The sequence below is a fragment of the Lissotriton helveticus genome, chromosome 1_1, assembly GCF_964261635.1.
Source record: "Lissotriton helveticus chromosome 1_1, aLisHel1.1, whole genome shotgun sequence".
NCBI lineage: Eukaryota > Metazoa > Chordata > Amphibia > Caudata > Salamandridae > Lissotriton > Lissotriton helveticus.
Window position 1 is genome coordinate 1,916,432,264 of NC_136057.1, and position 27,843 is coordinate 1,916,460,106.

Sequence of the window (27,843 nt, forward strand, 5' to 3'; positions counted from 1 at the left end):
CCCTCCTGCCTTTCCCAACAACCCTCAAATCCCCAACAAGGCTCACAGGACCATGTCAATTAATCAAGTCATGTGAAGGGATACTTTTATTAGTTATCACTTGGTTATCCAGGTTATGATGCTAAGCAGTTGTAGGAACTCGCCTAGCTTGTCAGTAAATTCTCTGAAAATGCTGAGTGAGTTCTCTGTTCATGGTGTCTAGGGCATCAGTTTGTAGCCTCTCCTATGTCATGTGCAATCATCAACTCAAGTGAGACTTGGATCTTGTTTTTCTCTGCATTTCTTGCTTTGGATTGGTCTCTTAAAGAGCTTCCTCTTGCAATCCTGTTTCTTTGTGCAGTCTCTTTTCACTAATTATCATTTATTTACCGGTGCAGTTCTTTGACATTTCCATGTTTCCATGCAGTCCTACCTTCAGGGCTCAACAGCCCTCCTGAATATTAATTATATAGTTAGTTATACATGCTTTCAAACACTGAAAATGTATGCTACATGAGTTAGTCTCTAGGAAACCGCAATCTCGTTTAGCCAGTTTGTCGGCTACTAGTCAGAGCCATTCTGTTTATTAGCATTGTTGGTGCTAAGCCCGGCAGATTAAGTAGGGAGTTTCTTCTTGCTTTGCAAATCGAAGTTTCCTGTTTTTGAAAAGATGTCAATTTGAGCACAATGTCTCATGGTCTAGCAGATGCGTTTTTGAGGCTTTGGGCCCACTCTGTGTCCTCTTTCTGTGCCTATTGATTCTCCTTAAAGATTATACTTTGTGCAAACATTGAGTGTACATAGCCCATGAAACTTGTTCCTTCTGCGACAGTTCTAATCCTTAAATTGTCTCTCCTAGCGCGGTTTAAAAAATGCTCACATTTCGGTAAAAATGCATTGTTGGTTTCCATTGCTACCATTTTGTCGCTGCTGGTTTGCCCTGTTGCCTGTTTCCTACTCTTTAAGTCATGTGTTCCTCGCCCAGTTTGTTCCTCGCCCAGTTTGATGGCATTTGTTGTCTCAGTAATTGTTTTGCTGACCATTTGTAATTTGTGCTTCCAGTCTTCTTCCAGTATGCTCTTAAACTCTGTAGCATGGCTCTAAAGCAATCTTTTGTTATCATGGGTTCCTCTCTTGCTAGCTATGTCCCCGATTGAGTGACTGCCATCAGAAAGAATGTCTTCAGTAACCCTGGATTCTAGTATGTCATCTAATAGGGCCCCTTGTGATTAGCATGGCACCATGGTCTTGCATGTTGGGACCAGATTTCCGACTTCACGTGGGGCAGGCCACGGATTGCACCACTCTCCTCCCAACAGCTAATCTGTATCCATCTCCTCACAATCCAAGCTATGTCAACTCACTTCCCCAGTCCGCTGGTTGTGGCTGGGCCAGAGGAAAGTGCTCCCAGGCCAAAAAACCTGGAAATCAGATAGTGTCAGGATACACAACAACTTCTCTGGTACCCCTAAATCCTGCCAATCCCCCAGGTGCCCTCCCGTCTGTTTGTGCTACATAAAACTGAATGGGGCCGGACCTGGAGCAGCCCTACCTCAGAAGATCGGCGGTGTTCTCCAAGAGGATTCCTTTGGTCAATGGGAGTCATCTGCTCCTTTTCGCTTTTCACACACCTCAATCCATCCCTTATGGGGTCTTTGGTTACTAACCTTGGTTCGTGCAGTGGGCCAACTCAGTATCCAAGGCCTTTGCTCTCATCCCAGGGTCTTAAGCTAGGTGAGCCTTTCCTTGAACTCGGCTTCCTGCCAGCCAGATTTAGATTTGCAGGAATTCACCAGTTTATGTCTGACTGAATAAACTGAATAAAAAAAACCCAGATGAAACAAGCATTGGCATAGCCAATAGGTCTCGCCTTTGTGACCAAATAAGTATTTAGCACATTATCCTGGTTGTTACAGCATCTACTGTTACTTCACATGCCACTGGTGAACAGCCACACACACCCAAGAATGGGCTTTTATGTTATTTAATAAAAATATGATAAAGTCTCTTAAAAATTAAAATAAGTCCATTTCTCTGACAAAGAAGCTTTGCCACTAATAGGCACATTCTAGTACTGCATTGAGAAGTACTTATATAAAGTGTTTTTTTGGTAAAACTAATGGGTCCTGTAGCTGACCCGCATTCATTTGCTAGCACATTTTCGCCCGGTACCTGCCGATCTAGGGCAAGGCACCGAGCACCAGGGACTTTAGTGGCAGCCATCTTAGGTCGGGACAGAGCGGTGAGAGCGCTCTAGTCTCGGGCATAAAAGGAATCGGTTCCTCTCCGCGCTAGCGGACGCGTTTGTGGACGTGCCTCGTCAGCGCCAGAGTCCAGCCTGAGTCGGCCCGTCTGTGCCCGTCCGGGCCAGGCCGGGACACGGGGCTCGGATGTCTGCCCCACCTACTTTAGGGATGACAACAAGTGAGCAACTCAGGGCTCTTCGCCCTATGAGAGATAATAACTGTATTACCTTGAATCCATTACTTGCTGGAGCACAAGCATGCCCTCATTGCACCCTCTCTCTGACTAACTATCAGCCCTATCCCGAAGCCAAACACGGTACTAATAACAAAGCCTATTCCCTGCGAAAGGGCCCCTGTGATTTTACATTTTATACGGTAAACTGTAGATCATTACCACAACACAAACTAGATATCTTCCATCTTCTAATGGAGGAAAAGCCTAGTGCGGTATTTCTGACGGAGACGTGGCTCCACGATAGTGCAGGTCCAGATGTTGCAACTGCCCTCCCCTCGAGTTACGCTATTGTAAGAAAGGACCGAGTAGGACAAGTAGGCGGGGGGATTGCAATTGTTTATAATAGAGATCTTGTGTGCAACCTTGAACCTGCAGGCATTCCTAGCTGTGAGGCGGCATCGTTTAAGATTACCCTTAGCCCCAATTTTACTTCCTCTGGCCTATTGATCTACCGCCCGCCAGGGAATAATTCTGTATGGTCAGAAAATTTGGTTAACTACATTCTACCATACCATCTTAATGCCCAAAATTTCACAGTACTAGGGGACCTAAATCTTCACTTAGAAGACGATAACAATACTGCTTGTATAAATCTCATTGATGACTTCGCGGCCTTAGACATGACGCTGCGCAACAAGGGCCCCACCCATAAAGCTGGCCATTTGTTAGATCCCATCATTTCTAATATGAGAGAACTTACATGGCTGAATACCATTCCCATCTGCTGGTCGGACCATTTCCTCACACGTTTTGGCATCTCACTTAAACACTCTACACTACCTTCCGTGACCCCCTCCGAAACTTTCAGGAGGAACTGGAAAACCCTTAACAGGGAGGAGCTACATAACGTACTGAGGAACGATCCCCCATGCTTAGTTGGGGATATGGAAAGTATAGCAGACGCTACACATAAATGGCTTAAAAACGCAGTTGATGCCTGCTTGCCTCTTTCTCGTTGTAAAGGGAAAGTGCACCGCCCCCCTGGTATACTGAGGCCCTCAGGAAGGAAAAATCCATATGCAAGGCTCTGGAGAGGCAGTGGCGCAAGAAATATGAGTCGAACCAAAAAGAGGTTTATCGCAGGGCCAGAAACATTTACCACTCGGCCTGCATGAAAGCCAAGGCGTGTTATGTTACAACTTCCATCAACATGGCTGTAAATAAATCCCAGACTCTTTTTAATACCGTAAAAGATCTGGCTGGGGAGAAATCGAGAGCTGAGGTGAACCCCCTTAACACTCAGCAGTGCCAGGATCTGGCGTCTTTTTTCGTTGGAAAGATTGAGACCATCATCTCCAATATCAACCAAAATTGTACCGATACATACAAGCAGGACGACACCCCCCAAGCCCCCAGAGGAGATTACCGCCTTGAAACTTGGCCTCCCATTACTCTGGATAAATTGAAGGAATTGTCAAAATCCATTAAGTCGGGTTCCCCACGAGACCCTATTCCTATTAGCATCATTTGCCAGTTGAAGGACTCTGCTTTGACCATCATAGCTGAGACACTTAACTCCTCCATAGAACAGGCCACAGTTCCAGCGCTATGGAAACACGCTATGGTTAGTCCACTGCTTAAAAAGCCGGCGGCCGACCCTACGATACTGGCCAATTATCGTCCAATATCGTTACTTCCTGCTTTCTCTAAAATTTTGGAGAAGCACATCCATAGTGCCCTCTCAATCTACGTGGAAAATAATGATCTGCTTCATTCTTCCCAGTCCGGTTTTAGGACTGGATATTCCACAGAAACTGCCCTTCTTGGGGTTACAGAAAAGATCAGGGAGCTAATGGACGATGGCCAAACGATCGCATTGGTTCTGTTGGACCTTAGTGCGGCGTTTGACACCATTTCTCACTCCAGACTGCTTGTCAGGCTGGAGGAGAATGGTGTCGGTGGCACGGCACTGAATTGGATCAGGTCTTACCTATCCCTTCGTACCTTTCAGACCTTCTCTTCCTTGGCATGTTCTGATGTGCTCTACTCCCCCCACGGTGTGCCACAGGGCTCAATCTTGAGTCCTCTATTTTTCAACTTGTACCTCCGTCCACTTGCTGACCTTGCAGAGAGTTATGGTCTTGCTTTAATGACCTATGCAGACGACTCGCAAATCCTTTTCTCACTTTCCAAATCTGATCCGTCTGCCCCATCTGCTCTCAAAACAGGCCTTCACGAAGTTTTTAACTGGATGTCGGATAACCAATTAAAACTTAATGGGGAGAAAACGGAGATCCTCCTCTTAGGGAAAAGCAAGGACCTCTGGAGTGATCCCCATTGGCCGACGTCGTTGGGTAGGCTCCCGCCACCAGCCACCCAGGTTAGAAACCTTGGGGTTATCATAGATGATGAACTATCTATGACGCAGCAAGCCAACAAAGTGGCAGGCATGTGCTTCACCATTCTCAGATGGCTACGCAAAATTGTCTGGATGTTACCACCTATTACCCAGAAGACCGTAGTCAATGCCTTAATTACATCTCGGCTTGACTACGGGAACATCCTCTACCTGGGCTCCAACAAAGCAGTGATAAGACGCCTGCAGCTTGTGCAAAACTCTGCTGCTATGCAGAATCCCTAGATCTGCTAGGATCTCAAAACATCTTAGGGATCTGCACTGGCTAAGGGTGGAAAATCGGATCCGATTCAAAGCCCTGAACTATCTGTTTAAAATCAAAGCTGGCACTGCCCCCAGGTACTTACAAGACCTTGCCAAGCCCTATTTTCCCAACCGCAACCTTCGCTCTTGTACAGCAGCGAATTTTGCTGTTCCCAGGTACAAACTGGCCAGAATGGGTGGGAGATCCTTTTCCTACCTAGGGCCAACCCTCTGGAACACACTCCACCCCACATACGTAAAGAAGAAAATCATCTGAGATTTAGAAAAAGTGTTAAAACTTGGCTGTTTGACAAATAGTTGGCTGCTGATTGTCTCCTCTCCTGTTGTGTTTTGGGCTCTGCTATCCTGGCGCCGGGAAACCCTTTGTGGGTAGCTGCGCGCCTTATAAGTGCTATAAAATAAATAAATAAAATAAGTCTGAACTCATATAACGAAGTGCTTTTATACGCGATAAGGACGAAAAAAAGAGTTTTAATGAAGTACGATATAATCGAGGCACGTTAAAGCGGGACATATTAAATACGCAAAACCCTAAAGTATTAAGAACGCGTCATATTAATTAAGGTCTTAAAAAACTTTAGCAAATAAAATGCCTCAAAAACATTTAAAATGTACAAAATGAAGAAATACTGTTGATACTGTATTTTAAACTGTTAAGTTACTTAGAAGATGTGCAAGAGCACATTAAGAGGAGTTGTTCCTTTCACTGCAAAACAAAAACTGCTGAAAAACTAAAGCCAAAACTGCTATTCACGAAAGAAAAAACAGCAGCGCTTACAAGCCAGCACACACGCCTGTATTACCACAGGGAGCATTGGTTTTCTTTTGGCTCTCCTCACAAACGTCCTTCCACCTGTGGGTTACTATTACACAAATCCAATCCATCTTTGCTCCACACTGGAGCTCCACAACTTACACAAGAAAACGAACTAGATCCAACAACATTACATTAGCAAACACCACTGCACTGAAAGCATATGACACTTCCGGTCTGGCAAAAGCGAGACCTGCAGACACCATCTGCTGTAGAAAAGCCACAAAGAAAAGGAACACGTAGCCCTGGTGGCGGTCTTACGTTCTGACTGCATGCTGACTCGTTGTTGAGGCTCTGAACTCATATGATCTTTAAAAACGACCCAGCTAACATGCATATATTAGCGTATACATACATACATTAGCATCTAATGAACCTCAAATGCAGTTATTGAAATACAGTATTGTCAAGGGACAGACTCCCCAGAAAAGCGGTTGGTTACACTCTCAGCCAGGCAACCAATTAAATACGCTCCTCAACATGTAAAGTTCATGGATGTAGTCATATCACAAACTTTGAAGAAGGAAACGTGAAACCTTATTCTATGCAGCGCCCACAGGCCACAGAGATATGTAGATCCTAGACACGGGGAGATCCATGATTAGCTTGTTTTCAGTTTTTATTGGGATATCGAACAATTACTCTTAGGAGTTGTGTTTTACAAGATTCACTTGTTTTATGTAAAGAGGTGCAAGAAAGGAGCTTAAAGTCAATATTCGCCTGCCCACCTTTTGCATTCGATATCTAAAGCAACAAATACTAAGTGAGCAGTGATTGGCAGAGTCAGGGCTCCGAGCAGTGGAACAGACTGCGGCCCAACTGCCACTCACATAAGAGCGCCCTAGTCACGCCTGCCCTCCGTGAAAGCTTAAGGCGCTATTTTCGATGCAAGAGCATCACGGGAGCTCCCTTTGCTGATGCATGCATAGAGGTGATTTACTCTGCATTGTTACACATCACACACCGAAAAGACAGATATATAGGCTTAACTGAATTAAAATCATAACTAATACCTTTTGTCTAGAAAAAATATTTGATACCTTATAAAAACGTTGGTCAATAAATTAGAATTTTGGTGAAAGATTTTTATTAACAATCAAAGCAGGTGGGAAGGTGGATTAGCGAACACATGGTGGCACGCTTACTTCAGAAACTCATGTTTTATTACCGGCCAAAGCAACACAATAGCAATCCTGGTCTTCGCGACTGTAATTTTTATTATCTGCCGAAACACACTTTCACTTTATAATCCACACTCCAAGCTAGCTGTGGCCTGTAATTATAAGGCACCTGCACTGAACCAATCACATCCTCCGGCCATCTTAAGGCTGTATCAAAAGCCAGTGACAGCTGGTGGAAACAACCCCATCTCTGGCAGTCCACCATCGGCAATCAATGACAAGTGGGTCCCCAACAGACTCGCCCAAATAAATCCAAGCTAATTTCCCCATGGAAAACAGGGCACTGGCTGTGCCTGGGATTCACGGAGCCCGCAGCCCACCAGCCCTTCCCCGAGCTTGCTGAACTGCTTCAGTTTCCGAGCTAGGCGGTTGGTGTGTTGTGTCAACTATTTGGCAGTGCTTAAAACAAAAGACTTCAGCTGCCCGGGGTCAGAGGCACAAACAAAGCCCCAACACAGATAGACTCGGTATAGTGCTGAAATGGAGATATGCGCAGTGTTTCTAAAATACAAAATTAACTAAAAATGCATGGTGTATTTTACATACCAGTAAAAAAAGTTTTGTGAATTTAGAGTATGGGTTGGCTTGCATCTCATACAAATACACAATGTAAGCGTGTGTTTATATCCCCCTCGTCTTAGGGATTTGTGTGCCTTGCGATGGCCAACCAAAATGACCCCTGTGCCAACCAGAATTCCGCGACTAGGCTGCGATGCGCAGAAGGGAGGAGGGGCCATTGCACGCTGTGTGTTGAGGAAGCGTACGATGGTCAAGCAAAACCATCACTTAGAGAAATCGCCTGGCCTGAACCAAACACCCAAAGGAGGGACAATTCAAAGCAATGGACCAATAGAAAGCCAGCATTTCTAAATGGCACAACAAAGAACCAATGGCATTACATGGGAGTGCTTACAGCCTACAGACTGAATACAATATTTTTCACATACAGCGCAAGCGCTGCCTAGGCTTGACCTAAAAATTATACAGATGTGTGTGTTTGGTTTGCTCGGAGCTAAAAAAAAAACATAAAAAGGCATATCTTGGGAAGCTCCATTAGCTGTTGCATGTTCGCTGTCATTGGCGGCAAAGCCACGTTACCCTGCTGTGATAAGATGCTGGGGTTGTAGATAAATTATTGGAACTTGGAGAAAATGCTGGGGCTTTGGAGAGAAATGACAGTCAAGGGATGCAGGATTTTTCGAGAGATGTGGCAGCAGCCGCGGTGCGTCCATTGGGGCGTAGCCCCACCAGCCCATGGACCCGCGGCTGCAAGTATAATTGTCACTGTGGTATTTTTAAAATACATTTCAGGCAGGAAATACATTTATCAGGATTTATTTTTGACCGGTGGGAATCCGGGCAGCACCCGACTGATATGGGAGTGCGCTGCGCAGGGGGCTGGGCTGGGCGGCGGGGCTGGTCTGACTGTGTGTGAGTGACAGTCGAGTCCACGTCACAAGACACTGCAGGATGAGGCATACCAACTTATTGCGCAAGTGCTGCTCAGGGCTGAAACTAGCCCGAGCATGCGCATGATAGTTCCCCCAATAAGTACAATAGTGACAGGGGGGGGCTGGTTACAGGCAGGAGGAGCCCCGGCGTTAACAAGGGCGACAGGCGAGCAGGTAGTGTGCCCCCCAAGCCAATCCTGGCGCTGCATGCAGCGCCAGGATTGGCTGGTCACCGCGCAGCAGGGCAGGGCAATCCATTATTAGATGCCGCCAACCGCACTGCACAATGGCCAATCACTGTGTCTGACTTCATGTAGTCATGCAGTGATTGGCCATTTGCGGCGCGCAGCGCTGCTGATCGTGTGGTCCCTTCCTCCCAGCACCGGACATCAGACAGATCACAAGATACGGGGTGGTGTGGCCACTGGGGACCCCAGCAGTCAGCAGAGTGTGGTGTGATGACCCTCTCCTGCCAACACCTGGACACCCAGCACCGCCAGTGCACGGGGTGGCGTTACCCCCTACAGCGACCACTTGGACACACAGCACCCTTCCGAGGTACCTTCTCTCCTTCAGGATTCAAGGAGGCAGCCACGGATTACTGGCCCCAGACGCCCTGTCTGCGCATGTGGCCCACCCAGGCAACATCCTCCCTGTGCACCAACCAACCACGAGCAAAAGCGTGCTCTTCCAGAGTCATTTTCCACAGTTGTGTGCCTGGGTCGGGTGGGACGGTGGTTTGTGGTCTTCACCATCTCCGTGCACCATGTGCGCACTCCTCATCCCCCACTTACTTCTCCAATGACCAGTCGGAGCCACCAGGAACCATGGCCGGTGTCTTCGACCACCCAGATGGATTCACCCTTAGGAAAGAGGACGAAGGTCTCGGAAGAACTTCCCAGACACGTCAAGAAGCGACCTTCTAGGATGTGGAACCAGGGCAGGCCTGTTGCGGGCTTGAAGACGCCGTTCAGGTGCAGTTTTTGCTGATTTCAGTGCACATTTATTACTGAGCACGTGACACCATTATGGTTCTTTTTAACTGTGTTTCTCTTTGGGTTAAAATGTGACCCTCGAGATCATCTCCTTTCAGAGGTTAGTGAAGAGAGGGGATCTGGTGCAAATTGTCCACTTACAATAAAGTGACAGAGAGTTAAATGCTGTCCTGAAAATGTGTGTTTTGTGCGTGAAAATTGCCCTAGATTGGGTGTATCGGTGTGTGTGTGGAAGGGGAGTATGGGGGGGGAGCGTGGTCCTCAGATAGCTGATGGCAATCAGCTGGTACCAATGACGGAGGACTGACTCAAGATGTCGCATCTGAAGGTCCTGCTGGTTGCCCTTGGCTTCTCTGGTCTAAGGTTCAGGCTCACGATGTCCTCGTGGGGGGGGAGGGGGGGGGGGGGAGATAGAGCCAATGAATTTGGAGTTTAGCGCCTCTGTGTATTCGAGGCGCACAGAAGGCGGCGCGAGAAGTGCATTCCCATGTGGGACTCTAACCTAACCTTTAGCCAGGTCCACATTATGAATCCCTCAAAGAGCCCACACGCAACAATGCCGCCTCCTGGTGCGTAATTGCAGGTGCTTGTCTGTCACATAAGTCAAGGTAGGCAAGGGCGTTAACTGTTAGTTAGGACCCTGTGTTTACTGCAAGGGTGCAGGGCATGCCCGTACGGCCCATAGTATTTCGGTACCATGACGGGCCTTATTCTTGGCACCCTAACTAGCTTCCCTTTGTGTCTGAGTTCTGCTGCAGACTTCGTATAGCTTGTTAGCCAGGGCTGCGTATTAAGGTTTATATAGGGGCGGGTTTGAGGCTCCGTGGTACTCTGGCGTCTTTCAAGCCCTCAAAAATCCACTCAAAGTCCCTTTACCCTCTCCCAGTAAAGTTCACTTTAACCAATTCATACAAAGCGCCTGTCACTCAGCCCAAACACACCTACAGCGTTATCGCTTTCACCAAATTCATGCAAAGCACCACAAGGCTATGTGCTCATACTTTAGGAAACACACGCGATCATGGCGTGGTTTTTGATGGTTTATTTACTCATTTCTGTTCAAAGGTGTTGTACTTGAAACTGTCCATGGCTTCCATTCTATTTTATTTGTTTTCATTCGTTGAAATGTTGTGACTGTTACGGGCTCTACTCTGGCTTTATGGGCCGCGTCACTCACTGTTGACCTTTGAAATGAAAGAGGTTGTCTATGCACAGCAAAGTACTTAAAACGGAGCAATGACGTGCTCATTGCAGCGGCCTCTGTGCCTGTCTACCACCCCTGTGCTTCCGTAATTATGAACTGTTTATATCAAACACTTCTCCTTGACCGTTGAAGGATGAAAGGCTTGCCAGCCCTGCAGACTCTGCACCTGCGTCCTTAAGGCCAGTTTTAATCCAAAGAGTTGCCTTGCCGCCTAACACACTATGGTCCGACTGGCTGCATGCAGGTTGGCCGCTTTTTGCTCATTAAAAATAATGAGGTGGGCTGTAGAGTTATGGGCGCACATGTGGGATGTATGGGCTGGGCCTGCACAATATCAACCAGGGAGGAAGGCTGCGCCCAAAAACCGAGACAGGAAATTATTGTAGCTTTTCAACCTGGGGCGACACGTGTGAATTGAGGTCCCCATAAAAACTGGGTAACAGGGCTCTGAAGACGAGGCGGGGACTAGCGTAGCATGATAGTGGCAGTTTGTCGAGAGGGGGTGCAGTGTGCCTCTCTGTGGAAGGGAAACAAAAACATATTTTGTTGAAGTCTATGTTAAATAAAACAATTTGAATTTGAACCAGAGAACAGAGGAAACCAATTGTGACACTATTGCAAAACTGTAAAAAAAAAAAAATGTAGGATGAAACTCTTGCTTACAAATTCTAATTTTGTTATAGATTTAATTAAAGCTCGTTCTAGAATAGCTTTCCCCCCCTCAAAAAAACCACAAAAAAAAACACTATTTCCTTTGCTTACAAGAGAGCGCAAAGTGATTATGCCCCAAACTTGGCCGCATGTTCCAAGGTCATTCACCTCAGAAATGTGGTAAATTAACTTTCTGAAGCAGTAATAGTGCACTAGTGGTGGTTACATAAAGTGGACTTGTCCACAGTTCAAAGTTTTATGGAACGTCACGGTTTACCTACTGACCGGATCACTGTAATTATGCGGCACAGGAAGAACATATTGTGCAGTAGTTGACTAATATTTGGTCAACAGGCGGATTATGCTGCTTAATGCGGTGCGTTTACCCTCCTCTTTCACGGTTCTACCAAGGAACTCCGGCGCGGGAACAGATGCGCTGCAGGCAAGACTGAACCTACTAGTCCGAGGTAAGGAAGTTATTAATGTGGTAATTTCTAATTTATGACGCGAATCATTCTGTACAAAGAAGGAAGCTGATTGCGCGTGACTGTTCTTGAACTTGCAATAAGTTGTTCAATCTTTAGTTGGCATCCCGGCTCAGAGTACAACAAGACACGCATTTTGTAATCATTAAAGTGGGCGTCGCCCGTGCATGATTTATTGCAATCGTTCATTTAAAATCAGTTTTTAAATTCCCCAAGACAAGCACAGTATATTGAGATACACAACAAAGCAAGTTTAACTGATGGGAAATGTTTCTTTGACATGTGCCAACTAATAAATAGATAGCCGTTCGTCTCCCCTGATGTATTCGTTTATTACACACATTTCCTGAAAGATTTGCGTAAGATTTTCACATCTTGAAAAGAAGCTCTTCGTTTTCACAGCGTCGCTCAATACGTAGGAAGTAGTGTGGAAGTCAGTAGGCACGGTTTTTGTATAATGTATTCCCATAGAGACACTCAACATCCATGCAGGCATTCACAAACAGATCACGCAGACAAACACAACCGTGTGAGTGTGTGTGTATGCTAGATCCTTTATTTGCCTTTTCGGAAGAACAGTGGAAAATGTAAATCGCAATGGTATATAACCTGTTTGTGCCCATGGCCACTCTGGTGTATTGGCTTTTGAATTTAGTTTGATTCTTGGTGCCTAATAACATGTACAACTTTCTCCCCAATTCCAAAATGCCTCATCATTAGTTGTCATCTTGTCTTGTATTGTGTCCATGTTGTACACAGGCCTGCTCAGCTTTCTGGTTTCTGATTTTTACAGCCTCCTTCTCATGTTTGGCCTCTCTGAGTGAGGTTTCACAAATGACTAGGTCAGCATCTGAGACTTTATATTCGTTGTATCTTTTTAAAAGTTATTTTTTGTTCCTTTCAGGAGAAGGCTGTGCAACTGCTAATGAGAGTTTTGGTTTCTGTTATGTGTGCCTCATTCGAAGCAATATATGTAGAAAATATTTAGGTCATGCAAATTGGGGCGTGGTTTGCCTTATTTGCTTATTGCTAGGGGGCTTGTCGCTGCTTTCACGGTTTTGTACTCTGGTTACTGTGACGGATAAACTTGTGCAGACTTCCAGACAGAGTGCAGGAGTGCAGGGGGGTAGAGCAGGCCCCTGAACCCACTGTAGGTACATAGCTGCACTCGTACACTCCAGCCCTGGCCGAAAGCCAGATTTGTGAGACTCGAGGCCCCTCATTACACACTGCAGGGAGCCCCCATCATTTTGGATGAGTGGGTTCATGCTCTCTTCCAACAGGAAGTGTGCTTCTCTTGGGTCATTTATATGCCAAGTTTAGCTGGATCAGGACTCATCTGGTGTGCAAAGGGGCTGCACATTTCTTTCAAACACAAGCGTTCTTTATAGCTTTCAATTGTGTTGGGCCAGAGAATGCTATACTCAGCTTGTAAGTGAGAGCAATGCTCACGCTCCTCCTGTTTTATTGGGCTGCTCAGATTATTGATAAACATCACCTGTACACACTCTGCAGTGAATGTGCTATAAATAGGCGGTGCTTTGGGTGTGAGTGAAAGAGACTGCTTATTAAAAGTTAATAGGTGGAAAGTTGTTAGAAAAACAGAACCGATGCCAAAGCAGTAAAATCAGGTCATCTTCAATTTAATGTGGCTAAAGAGCACACAATGGCTGCCACAGTGCCACCATATTTTTGTGGGCCCAGCTGCTTCCATCTTTCCCTTAGCCTGTAAGACTACACTGCTTCAGAGTTGGCCTTGCTACAATATTTATGGTTATGCGGTTTTGCTGGTGGGATGTGCTCACTTTTGGGGTACATCTAAGATGTAAACAAAGACGGACTGTAAAAACTGGCTACAAGTACTTAGGCCTCAAACAGCCTGACAGCAAGCTCCCTGCAGGAACACAATCTGAATGAGTGTGTGTGTGTGTGTGTGTGTGTGTGTCTGTGTGTGTCTGTGTGTGTGTCTGTGTGTGTGTCTGTGTGTGTGTCTGTGTGTGTGTCTGTGTGTGTGTCTGTGTGTGTGTCTGTGTGTGTGTCTGTGTGTGTGTCTGTGTGTGTGTCTGTGTGTGTGTCTGTGTGTGTGTCTGTGTGTGTGTCTGTGTGTGTGTCTGTGTGTGTGTCTGTGTGTGTGTCTGTGTGTGTGTCTGTGTGTGTGTCTGTGTGTGTGTCTGTGTGTATCCTAGATCCTTTATTTGCCTTTTCGAAAGAATAGGCATGTGTGGTAGCGAGCTGGCACCTCATGTAGTGACTGTGGAGAGTGGAATCTATCTAGATATGTGTGTGTGAGCGTGTGTGTGTGGGGGGTGTCTTTGTGAGTGTGTGTGTGGATTGATGTGTGGGTGTGTGTGTGAGTCTGTATGTGAAAGCGTGTCTCTGTGTGTGGGCGTGTTTGTAATGTAATAACTGCACTTTCACAATTGCTTTATTAACCTTCCTGCTTTCTCAAATTTGCTTGAAAATGCACGATTTTTCTTCTCTTTTTTCAAAATTTTCCGAACCCCCCTTATGGGCAGAAAGGCACAAAAAACGAGTGGGACAGAGGCCAGAAAGGCACAAAAACGAGTGGGACAGAGGGCAGAAGGGCACAAAAACGAGTGGGACAGAGGGCAGAAGGGCACAAAAAAGGGCTTTGTAAAGGCTGTCTCCCAACTGCTGTGCAACTTCTACTCTTAGAGCTGAGATTTTCATGCAAGTCTTATAGTCTGAATTCAGCAGCGTAATAGGAGGACTGTATGAAGCTCTATGGTTATACTGTATAAGCAGCTACCTATGTTATGCCATCTATTAATGTAATAACTGCACTTTCACAATTGCTTTATTAACCTTCCTGCTTTCTCAAATTTGCCTCATTATTAGTTGTCAAATTTGCTTGGAAATGCACGATTTTTCTTCACTTTTTTCAAAATTTTCTTTGGGGGGGTTATCCCCCCAAACCCCCCTTAATGGGTTCGGGCTCGCTCGCTACGTTGCAGTATGCTAATCACTTTGCGGCCCACCACTTTCAAATGTCACCACCCGCCCCTGTGTGGCAGTGAAGTGTTGCAAAGGATGTGACAGTTAAGAGATATAAAAACTGTGAATTGATGAGGCAATGAGTAAAAACAGTAAGTGTAGGAAGAGTAAGAACAGAAGTGATGTCAGAATGATGGTGAAGTGAAGAGAGGCAGGAACAGAGATTGCCATATAAAAAAAAAATAAACAGCAGCACAATACTTGTTGGGAGGTTTTGTATAACGAGGATTTTACATTTTGTAATGTACTCATGTTGGACTTCAAACATTCAAGTTCTTCCTACAATGGGACTTTCACCCCAGCCAAAAAACGTCATCACTTCCATTACAAGATTACCAGTGGACCCCATCTCAAAGTCACAATGGTCCAATCCGGAGTCTTCTTCTTACACGCCCCTGTAATTTGCTGCCAATTCACAGGGATCAAGACTAAAACCATCACAATGCATTATGTTGTGAAATAAAAGCCCAGTACTGGAGCAAAGCACTGCATTCTTAGAGGAATGGAGCCATCTTTTCAACTTAATAATGAAGGGGGTGCTTGTGTTGCTTGAGTCATTAAAATGTATTTAAATGTTAGGAAAGTACAAGCCTACATTTTCCGATTTGTGACACCTTGGTATTCAGAAGCATAGTTTTTGCTCAGAACAAGAAAATAAAAAAACAAGCATTGGCAAAGCCAATAGGTCTCGCCTATGCGAAACCTATAGGCTTAGTCTATGTGTTTTAGCTATGTTATACAGCATCATGGCTAAAAGTAAGGGGAAAAACACTGACGCGGTCAATACTGGCCACATCATATACTTGTTTCCTTTACGTTCAGCCATGCTGCACAGCAGCACCACTGTTGTACAACATGGCTAAACAAAGCATTAAGAAAGCCAATTGCTCTTTCTTAGGCGGGACCTATTGACTTTGCCAATGCTGGTTGAGTTGTGGTGGGTGGCGACCTGGATTGAATATGAGTCAGCAGCATCGTTGCTGACAGAATCCGATTTTTATGAACTTAAACCTACAGTTTTGTAACGTTGAAAAGGTAGCTCAATCAACACTAGCACTCTTGTCCTTTTCCAGTGCTCGCAGCAGTCCCGGGATTCTGCTTCAAGTTTCAAGGAAATAACTGAGGCCACATACTGCGGCCAACACTTACCTGGAATGACCACACACTGCTGCTTTCCTGGGCCCAGAGGGAAAGTTTGAATTTTTGGATTATGGCTTCATGCGGACGACTGTTCCCATGAGGCACAGGATCAAGACTGATTTGCATATAGCCAGGGCCGGACTGGCCATAGCGGCACCGGGCAATCCCCGTGTAACAAAATCGGCCAAGGCAAAGAGCTCGGCGGCACCTCCAACACTCCCCCCCCCCCCCCCCCCTGAGTGGGGAGGGGGGGCTGGCCGAGCACTTTGCCAGGGCCGGTTGTGGTTCCCAGTCCGGCCCTGCATATAGCTATGTCTGAACTGGGGTGGCGAAGTGAAGTGAGCTAAAGAATTATGATGGATTCAACACAGATCTGTGACTGGGGGTGAGTGTCTAAAAAGTTTCAGTGTTCCGTCCATCATCTCCTTGTGTTTGCTTTGTTCGCCCTAAGTTGGCAGGGTATGCCCAGACGTGGGTCCCTTGCTCACTTTGCCACTGGATTCAAGCTAGCCTTGCTGATGAGGGCTGCTAGCCCGAAACCAGTTCCAGGATGCTTGTTTCTGGTCCAGCGAAGACATGGCTTGGCAGTTCGTCTGGACTGTTCCCCATCAGGCACAGGGTCAAGACTGATTTGCATATAGCTGTGTCTGAACTGGGGTGGCCAAGTGAGCCAAAGAATGATGATGGATTCAACCCAGATATGTGAATGGGGGTGAGTGTCTGAAAAGTTTCAGCGCTCCGTCCATCATCTCCTTGTGTTAGCATTGTGTACTTTCCCAGATCACTCTTCAGTGTGGGTAATTACAGTCGGGTGCAAAAAGCTCACACGTCTGTGTGCTGTGTGCTTTGTGTATGGTTGCTTCACGCTGGAGACTACGATGCTGTGAGGGGAATCACTCTACACAAAGGCTATGCCTGGAGAGCAGCCTGGAAGGGACACTTGAGAGGAGAACCGCCTCCAAACTGGTTCTGAAAGCAAAGACTGGGGCTCCACATTGTATGCCTTAAATGTATAAAAATGAGACCCATTTACACACTTGTTATTAGAGTTCAAAATTCTCTGTTACCAACGATGGCAGTGTCCGCAGAGTACTCTGAGGATTGCTATGCAACCGCAGCTGGTGCATGCCTGAAAGCCAGCTTCCCCGAGTTAAGGGGATATCGCATAAGCCTATCCCTTGCTGTAAGAGCAGATCACCTATCTTGAAGCACCTAAAACCCAGTCTCCCTATTGAGCAAGAGAAGGAGCCTGCGAACCCTGCAGGAGTAGCGACTGTCCATGAGGAGCAAGATGCAATGTGAATGCCAGAATGGAGGATAAGAACACACTCACGAACCTGACCAAACAGAAGTACGAACTTAATAGAATACTGAGTGAGAGAGCAGGGACATGGATTAATAAATATAAATCTATCATCCTCTGCACTGCAAACAAAGCGGGCAAAAACCTAGCATCCTACATAAGGGGGAAACAGAAACAACACACAATAGCGGCCATCAAAGACAGACTGGGCAAGTCCATGACTGCAAACAAAGACATCCTAGAGGTCTTCAGAGACTTCTATGAGGGACTGTATACCAAAGATGAAACGCTAAAGGAGGACGGGGGCAAAGAGCTGCTAGGAAGCATAACCACACCCACATTATCAGACCGAGAACGCAACATCCTAGAGCTGACCATAACAGAGGACGAGATAGAGAAAGCCACGGCAAGCCTCAAGGACAATAAAGCACCGGGGCCAGATGGTTTCACAGCTGGCTTCTACAAGCATTACCTACACATTCTCAAACCCACAATGAAACAGGTATTCACGGAACGTGTCCAGATTGGACGCATGACACCCTCAATGGCTGAGGCAAACATAATTGTCATACCGAAGGAGGGGAAGGATACAAACGAGGTGAAGAATTTTAGACCGATCTCCCTCATAAATGTAGACTGCAAGATCTATGCAAAAATACTTGCTAATAGACTCAACGCATACCTACCCAAACTTATACACAACTCTCAAGTTGGCTACCTCAAAAACCGCATGTCCCACGACAATACGAGACTACTATGCCACATAATTAACCCCTCCTCCCGAAGCAGCAATGCAGCAGTCATGATAGCCCTCGACGCGGAGAAAGCGTTCGATAGAGTTTCATGGCCATTTTTAGATAACTGCATGGGGAAATTCGGGTTAGGACCAAACTTTAGGAAGATGGTTATGGCCCTATACAACAACCCCAAAGCACGGGTAGTGGTCAACGGTAGCACATCGAACACACTCAATTTAGGCAGAGGCACAAGACAAGGTTGCCCACTCTCACCAGCCCTATTCCTATTAGCCATAGAACCGCTCCTCACGATGATTAGAACAAACAAAGACATAGTGGGGATACCAATAGGGGGAGAAACCTTCAAGCTAGCGGCGTATGCTGACGACGTATTAATAGTCACAGAAGACCCAGAAAGATCCATCATAGCACTTACTGACACTATTGGAAAATACGCCCAGGTATCGGGGTACAAACTCAACAAAGATAAATCAGAGTGCAAACCTTTAAACATCCACACAACGAGCACGGTACTAGGGAAGTCAGGACTAACATGGCAACAGAAGCCCATAAAATACTTAGGCATCCTTTTTGAGAGAGACCTAAGAACAACACTGGAACACAATGAACAAGAAACAATCCAGAAAATTAAAGATAAAGTAGAAGGGTGGTCCCCCAAATTCACAACATGGTGGGGGAGAGTAGAAGTGATAAAAATGATGCTTACACCGGTGATCAACTATATGCTAACCATGCTCCCTCTGATTAACACAGAAGACTTCCACAAGAGGCTAGACAAATTACTGAACCACTTCTTGTGGAGAGGGAAAAAACCCAGAATAAGCCTACACAAGCTCAGGCTCTCAAAAGACCAAGGAGGTCTGAACATAACAAACTTCAAACGATTTCAGGTAGCATGCATAGCGAGACAGGGGCTACACTGGCTGGACCCAAGACAGGAATACACCCCAGCGTGGTTAACACTAGAGCGGGGACTATTAAAAGGCATGAACCCCATCACCCTCCTCACCGCCACCCGACACCCAGCAGTCAAGGACAATCCCGTCCTGAAAAACACGAAAAGAGCGCTCCTAAGCATCGACAAAATACTTACAACAAGCATCAAGGGAGGCCAATTTGAATCCATCTGGCACAACCCCACAGTGAAATACAGAGATAAGGTTCTAGACATGCACGAATGGTACAAACATGGCATCTCCACTGCCCAAGATCTCCAGAAACAGGGCACGCACACAACTTTTGACACCCTTAAAGAAACTCACAACCTACAAGGCATAGAGCTCTACAACTTCCTGAAAATTAAAGTAGCAGTCAGGAAGGCAAACCTCAACAGCCAGACGCCATCGCTCATACAACTTGCAGCCAGTCTCAACACACTAGGACACCAAGTAGCACACCTATACAAAGTCCTCCGTCCAAAAAACACCAAACTCAATGATAAGGTCACAAATTTCTGGGGAGCTCTAGCAGGGAGGGAGCTGAGGGCAAGAGGCAGGGTGGCCACTGATAATTAGCCCCATCTACATGCTTGCATACTCATGTGGTGAGGAACTTTGCAACAGACTAGCAGACTGTGGGTTATCTTGAAAGCATTTGGGTAACACTGCACCTGCAACGATTGTCACTACTTTGTGTCCAAATAGGGGTGAATCCATCTGAGCAAGAGTAGGGAGGTGGTATGGGCCAGGACATTAAGTTGATATATATATATATAAGGCGAAACGCATCATGGCGGCAGCGCTGGCTTTATTGAATTAAACCACCCTTGCACCAGCACTTTTGGGTCGACTCTTTGTCTTATAAGTGACAAGCTTTGCTATATATATATATATATATATATATATATATATATATATATATATATATATATATATATATATATATATATATATCTTTAACTAGCCTAGGTGGTGTATAATCTGCCCCCAGAAGGAGTCTCTTTTTCTCTGGTCTAGCGGGTGCAACCTGGAGCCCCTTTTTCGGCAGTCGGGGTAGCGAATAACATGAAACCTCCATTTATATAGGAAGAGGTCGTGTATAGCTAGGAGACCCCTTTCACTCGTCTCGGACTGTCGGGCATAGTACAACTTGAAGCGTCCATGCCTCTAGTCCGTGCAGTCACAACTTGAAGCCGCCCTTTCTTCGGTGTACACTGGAACGGGGCAGGCTCCAGGCCAGAATATACCTCGCCGGCCTGCATAACGGAAGGCCGCGGACAGAAGAAAGGGGTTCGTCATGTCATTTGTGGCCCCCAGACTAGAGAAAGGCGAACTCCGGGCTACACACTGACCAAGTCTAGACATCCATGCTCTAGCCTTTATTAGACTGGGTAAAGGTGGTCCAGGGTTAAAGAAAGTGCTTCACTATCGACACGAAAAACACGCATTATTGTCGCACTGAACGGAGAGTTCCTTTGAGTGCCACGGGGCATCTGCCGAGGATCAATGCTGCCCAGTACCCGCTGAAGCAGTGCGTAGTGCGCACATTCCCTTTTCCTCGAGACGATTCCAAGAAATAATAATACAGTGAATCCCACTGTTAAATCAAAACGGTGCGGACCTTGAGCCTGTTGTGACAGTGGAAGGTTGGAGTCAGGGCAGCTCGGCGTGAGTCTCACTCACTCGACGCAGCTCGGAGCGCAGAGGCACTGTCTCCAGCCCAAACCCCATGGCCCCATTAAGCACATACTCGCACTGTAAAGGTGTAATTGTTCTGATTCAAGACAGGAATGGGAACCCTGCTCCTGTTTGGGTAATAAAAAAAGAACGCCATCCTACCCCTCTGGGCCCGGTGCCACTGCACCTGCTGCACTATTGAAAGCTACGCCTGAGTGACCACAAGACTACTCAATTCAGGGAAAGTAAGTTCCAATCTGGGTTTAAAAAGTTAACTTTTCACCCATAGTCTTCATGCCGCCCTACCGTGGACCCTTGGACCGGAGATCTCTGCGTCTGCTCCCCTCAGCCTTCGGCCCTCAACAGAATCAGGAAGGCAATGATCAGCAGAGGAAGTCAGGCGGCACGTGCCCTCTCAAAAGTGCAGGCTCAGCGTCACGTTCCCAGAGAAGACAGGGCTGTAGCTGCCATTGGTCCAGTAGGTCTGGGGGGGTCACTAAAGCATGCGTAGTGCTCGATAACTCGGACAGAGGCCAGGGGGCGATTTCCTTCCTTTCAATACAGCCAAAACCACATTGCAACTGTAGCGGTAGTACAGGATGAGCGTTTTGTGGAAAGGAAGACCAACCTGATATACCCCCTCCCCCCGTTGTCCAAAATTGCCATTCGCCTCAAAATATCGTGGGAATAGGTGGGCACTGAACTAGGGGCTCGCGCAGCAACACTAGCTTCTTAGTTACAAATACGAACACAATTTTGGTTAAATACAGGAGAAGGTATGCCATGTGCGACCCAGAACGTACAGACTAAACATCACATGGCTCCCTTATCCAGGGCTTTAAGTGGGTCGGGTCCTGCCGGTGCTAAGCATCGGCAGTTTTAAAAAGCAGGCGTTGAGACGGGTCTCTATCGGGCTCTCCATTTTTGCCCTCAGGGTGGGAAAAACAAATCTCAACTCTGCAGCAGTCTTACCCTTCATTGCATTTGAAGTAACTTTTAAGAGACTTGTTATTGCAGTTATTTCAGTCTCATCATTTCAGAACTGAAGCATTTTCAGTATTTATACAAACAAGCCATAGTTGTTGCTTTTTTTTTAATCTTACACAACTATAGACAACCATTGGCAAATCCAATAGCCATGACTTGTAGGTGTAACGTTACTTGTATTTTATATCTGTCTGCAATGAAAGAAGCAGCAAAACACGAGACGGGTGGTACGTTATGCTAAGCACAGAATTTTACCCTGCGTACTTTTAAGCCACGCCCTTAATTACATCGGCAGCGCCCTTTTGAGAGACCCCCTACTTCTTTCATCCCACTTAAAACCCTGCACTTATCCCTCAAGTTACCTAGAGGTCGCAGTCATTCGTATTTAAACTTCTATGGCAGGACAGGAGGCTCAGATTATGCTTTCTCCATTTCTTTACTACAGACAGCAGCCAATAGGAATACAGTAAAGAAAACAGAAACTACAACACCCATGAACACCTGGGCTACCATAGAGACTGTATCCCTATATAAACCGGATAGAGGATATCACTTCCTCTTTCTTTGCTGCTTCGCAGCCGAGTTAAGTGTTCTATCTATTTCATGCTTCATGTCTGCTTTGTTTATGGCATTTAATGATTGTGTGTTTTAGCGCTTGCTTCCTTTATCACTTTGTCAGCGCTCGTACGGCGCTCACCTGTTGTGTTGCTTACATTGCCGGTACTGTTTTTTCCTCCGCTCCGGTTTGCGGCGCTTCTGGTTCTGAGAGCGCGGGTCGCCTCATTGCACTCGGGCGCTCTGTGCCCGTGTTTTGCTGCTTGTGGAGTGGGAACGGGGCTCTGGAGGTCGCGCGCTTCAGTCGCGCGACGCTCCTTCCTGAACGTGTGCAGGCGGGCTTCTGCGCATGCGCAGAAGCCCTCTATGACGCTCCGCTTGTAGTGCGGTGACAGACACGCCGGAGGCAGCGTTTTGGAGACGCCTTTCGCCCACAGCCTGCCAGGGAGCCCCAAACTGACGCCCCTGCCCAGTTTAGAGTGGGGTTTGGAAAATTTATAGAGGCTTTTGGCCTAGAGTGGCATATTCTTTTGCAAGCCGGTTCCCTCCACATTTTATTCCTTGTTTGCTTGCTTCAGGGCTAGCTTGGGGTTTTTCTGTCACTCCCCCTGTGTGGTTGCATTATATTTTGGCCACTTGCGTTCTCCTCTGTGGGCTTTCAGAGACAATTTCCTATTCTTTATTGGTTCATTGCCATTTTGCTACATTTTTTGTGATTATATCACCATGGCTGAGTATGGTGAAGAGGAGGACGACTACTATGAGGTCGACAATGACCAGGAGTCCTTTGAGGACACGTTGGTGAACGCCCTTGATCAGGGGGTGCAACAATCAGTTAAAACGGCGCTGGTTCGCGCTATAGGACCTCTCAAGCGTCATTTGACGGACTATGCCACCCAGCAAGGTTGGCTTCCTTCCGCCTCATCGAAGAAAAACAGTAAATCACCAAAGAATCCACATTCTCTAGATTTTTCCAATTTGGCAAAAACTCTGCAATCGACCAGTATTTCTAAAAAGTCTTCAAAGGCGTCTCATACTCCTGATGATACGGATGATTCCTCTTCTTCTTCTTCTGACACTTATGCGCCTCCCCCTGCCAAAAAAGCCCGCAAAGAGCACTATGTGGACGCTCCGTCCAGACCTCAAGTGTTAACTTTTGACCCGGCAGACATTGTCCACCCTAACTCTAAATCTTGGCTCCCTTCCGTTGAAGTTGCTGAATATGTTCAGGATCATATCAGAGAACCATTTGATCAGGAGGTGCGCACTCGTCTGCGCTCAGAATGTCCCCGGCCAGATTTGGCAGACAAGCTAGCTTGTACTCCGGAGGTGGATCCCACAATTCTGACTTACCTCAAGAAGTTTACCAAGGATCCCTCTAAGGGTATTGATCGTTCCTGGCGTATATGCCAGGATAAGCTTCTGGATTTGCTTGGTCCTCTGACCAAATTGCTGGATCTGGGGTATCTCGCAAAACAGTCTAATTCTTCTATTGACCCTGATGATTTAATTGGTTGGGCTCAGCGAGCAGTGTGCATGTTGGGAAACGCCAATTGTGCTCTGTCCACGGAGCGTCGGCGGTCCATTCTTTTAAAGATGGATCCGAAATTGACAGAATTGGCCTCTTCGGAATCGGGCCATTTGGCTCAGGGTCTGCTGTTCGGACAGCCTTTTCTTAAAGAGCTAACAAAGTTCGTAGCAACTTTCAGTGGCCTGGATAAGGCGCAGAATTCTCTTCGTAGAGCTTTCCGTCCGGTTTTTGGGCGGGCCGGACGTTCAAGGGGACGTTCGTTCGGCCGAGGTTCTGGCCAGCAGCGTGGCAACCAGTCCCAACAGGGAGGTAATCAGTCCTTCACCTCAGGTTCAAAGGCTAATTTTTACCCCTCCCGTAAAGGTCGTGGGCAAGGCAATAAAGGAGGATATGGCAGAAATCAAGGAGGAAGACAGGAGTACTCCAATTCAGGTGAGGATAATTCCTTATTCAGAGGTTGTTCTGGGGGGCAGACTGCGTTTTTTTCTAGGGAACTGGCACATGATCTCCAGCGATGCTTGGGTGTTGCAAACAGTTCAGGGATACAGGATAGAGTTTTACAGCTCCCCCTGTCAGTCTCGTCTTCCTACTCCCCTTCATTTTTCCCTTCAAGATCAAAAGATCCTCTCCGAGGAAATCACATCTCTTCTCGCAAAAGGGGCTGTAGTTCGAACAACACGCCATCCTCAGGGGTTTGTGAGCAACGTCTTCCTAGTGCAGAAGAAAGGGGGCGGAGCACGATTAGTTCTCAATCTCCGAGACTTCAACGGCGGGGTGGTCTATCGCCACTTCAAGATGGAAGGCATCCATCTACTCAGGGATCTTCTTCGCGAGGGCGACTGGATGGTTCGCCTGGATTTGAAAGACGCGTACTTGTCGGTCCCACTGTTTCAACCACATCGCAGGTATCTCCAGTTTCAGTGGTTGGGGATTTGGTACGAGTACACGGTACTCCCATTCGGCCTCTCGTCAGCACCTTGGTGCTTCACGAAGCTTCTTCGGCCGGTTGTGGAATTTCTGAGGGCGCGCGGTGTTCGTCTGATAATTTACCTCGACGACATTCTTCTGATGGCTCAATGTCCGATTCAGTTGCAAACGCACTTGAATTGGACGGTGGACCTTTTGCAATCTCTCGGATTTCTAGTAAATCCTCAAAAATCTCTTTTGCTTCCCACTCAGTCGATCGAGTTCTTGGGATTTCTGGTGGATTCGATCTCTTGTCAGCTCCTGCTGCCATCCCAGAAGATCAGGTCCATCAAGAGGGAGTTGAAATCACTCTTGTCCGAACGGAGTGTGTCGTTGAGATAGATTGCTCGGATTGTCGGCCTTCTGGCTTCCTCAATTCAGGCAATTTTTCCGGGTCCGTTGCATTACCGGGCTCTTCAACGGCTCAAGATCAGACATTTACAGAAAGGACTGAGTTATTCCGATCTGGTTCCTCTTTCGGAGGAGGCCAAATCAGAGATGCTATGGTGGCTTCAACACATGGAAGCTTGGAATGGGAAAGCCCTCTTCGGGTCTACCCCGGATGTCGTTCTGGAATCGGATGCCAGTCTTCGAGGCTGGGGAGCCCGTTGTGGGTCGGTGACGACGGGAGGTCGTTGGTCTCGCGAGGAATTGGATCTTCATATCAATTGTCTGGAGCTCCTGGCGGGCTCATTTGCGATCCGTTGTCTTGCCCCGCAAGCGACGAATTGTTGCATACTTCTCCGCATGGACAACATTTCTGCGGTTCGGTACGTCAACAAACTAGGGGGGGATGAGATCGAGACTCTTGGCGGAGATCGCCAAAGATTTCTGGCATTATTGCCTCCAGCGGAGGATCACTCTTATTGCGGAGTATCTCCCGGGTCGCGACAATCAGGTGGCCGATTGGCACTCTCGACATCTGCTGGATTTCAGCGACTGGAGGCTTCACCCCAGGGTGTTTCGGAGTCTCTCCCGCATTTGGGGTCGTCCGTTGATAGATCTGTTCGCTTCCCGCCTCAATGCTCAACTGCCCAAGTTTTACAGTTGGCGTCCAGATCCGGAGGCCCTGGCCACGGATGCCTTTCTGCAGCACTGGCCTCACCACCTCTGTTATGCGTTTCCCCCGTTCGCAATGATTCCGCGGGTGTTGGCTCGGACAAAGCTCTTTCGGTCGGAGATCATTCTGATAACTCCTCTTTGGAGGGCTCAAGCTTGGTTTCCGGATCTGATGGAGATGAGTTGCTCGACGCCGCTCCTTCTTCCTCAGAAAAAGAACCTGTTGTTGGATCCCCTGCTCAACCCTCATCCTCTCATTCGGTCAGGTCAGCTCCGGTTGGTCGCGTGGCGGATTTCGGGGAATGCTGGCAGGTCTCGGGATTATCTGGAGACGCTGCAAAGTTTATCGGAGAGGCCTGGGCCCCCAATACCCACAAGCGTTATGTCTCCGCTTGGCGACGATGGGGTACTTGGTGTTCTGAACGGGATTTGGATCCCGCTTCAGCAGATGTTACTGTAGTGGTGAATTTTCTCGCTTCTCTGGCCTCTTCAGGTCTTGCTTACAGGACGGTCAATTCTTTTTGCTCTGCGATTTCTGCGGGCCATGACATGGTTGATGGGAAACCTGTGGGGGAACATCCCTTAATTTCTAAACTTCTACGGGGTGTCAGGCTGGTAAATCCGCCTTGTCCCAAGTATGTGACTCTCTGGGATGTCTCCGTTGTTTTACGTTTTCTGGAGTCTTGGCCTGCTAACGCTTCCTTGTCCCGGAAACAGTTATCAGCAAAGTTGACAATGCTTTTATGTTTGGTATCCTGCAAGCGGGTTTCGGATGTTCGGGCCTTGGACTTGGCGGGTAGGTCTTTCTCTCCGGACGGAGTCACTTTCACCATCTCTAGACGTACTAAATGTAATACCGCCTCTGTCACGTATCCTGCTTTTCCGCAGAATTCCAAATTATGTGTTGTACAATGCATAAAGGATTATGAGGTGAGTACAGCTCCTTTTCGGCAGGACTTGTCTGGTCAGTTATTAATTGCTTTACAAAAGCCCTTTAAGCCTGTGGCGCCTGCTACCTTGGCACGTTGGGTGCGTTGGCTTATGTCTGAAGCTGGAATTGATGTCTCCATTTTCGGAGCCCATTCTGCTCGGGGAGCCATGGCATCTAAAGCCTATTCTGTTGGAGTGACTTTGACTGATATTATGAAGGCCGCTGATTGGTCTTCCGATTCTGTTTTCAAAAATGTTATTTCAAGCCAATTGTTGATATTGCTTCTGTTGTGGTGGCGCAGCTTTGAACAAGCATAATCTGAGCCTCCTGTCCTGCCATAGAATTAAAAATTTGCAAACATTCGTGACAAGAATTTTCAATTCTATTAAGGACACGGAGGCGAGGATTATCCCACCCATATGTTTTATCTGCATATTTTTACTGTATGCTTGTATATGTTATGACATTGTTCTGGTTTCTTTTATTGCAATGTCTCTTCCCTACCCTTAATTCCTTGGAGTTCCTTGGTTTTGGGATGGTGTGTTACGGCTCTGATTTTTCTTTCAGGATCTGATCAGAAGTAAGGATTTTCTGCAGTCCATTCTGTTCTTTGGCCTCCGCTGTTGGTTTCCGGACTTGTAGCTGTTTGCTGCGTCTTCCGGCAACTTGGTTCCTGGGATTTCCTTCACCTGTTTTCGCCTTCCTTTGGACTTGGGATGTCTCCTGCTGGATGGCTCCGGTTCACTTGAGTTGACTTTTTTCTGATTAACTGTTACGCAAAGAAAGAGGAAGTGATATCCTCTATCCGGTTTATATAGGGATACAGTCTCTATGGTAGCCCAGGTGTTCATGGGTGTTGTAGTTTCTGTTTTCTTTACTGTATTCCTATTGGCTGCTGTCTGTAGTAAAGAAATGGAGAAAGAATAATCCTCGCCTCCGTGTCCTTAATAGAATTGAAAATTCTTGTCACGAATGTTTGCAAATTTTTAATTCAGGCTTACTTAATCGGCTTCAGTAACACACAGACTCCGTCTGGCCTGCCCTACAGAGCTAGCCCTGAAGCGACAGACCTAGGCGGCCTGTAGCTTGGCACAAACTAGCTAACCTAACCGCCAGGTAACA

At 46.9% G+C, this 27,843-nt stretch overlaps 1 protein-coding gene across 2 annotated transcripts in view; it reads right to left on the reverse strand.

Annotated features, from left to right (window-relative positions):
• Window positions 1–27,843, reverse strand: part of NPL (N-acetylneuraminate pyruvate lyase) — a 197,236-nt gene that overhangs the window by 106,825 nt on the left and 62,568 nt on the right. Inside the window, exon 1 of one of the 2 annotated variants that reach the window (XM_078643298.1) lies at window positions 20,999–21,079. The exons of the other annotated variant lie outside the window; for it this stretch is intronic. The gene's annotated coding sequence lies outside the window, so the exon portion shown is untranslated. Of the gene's footprint in view, window positions 1–20,998; window positions 21,080–27,843 lie in introns of those variants that run through there. 2 annotated transcript variants of the gene reach the window in all.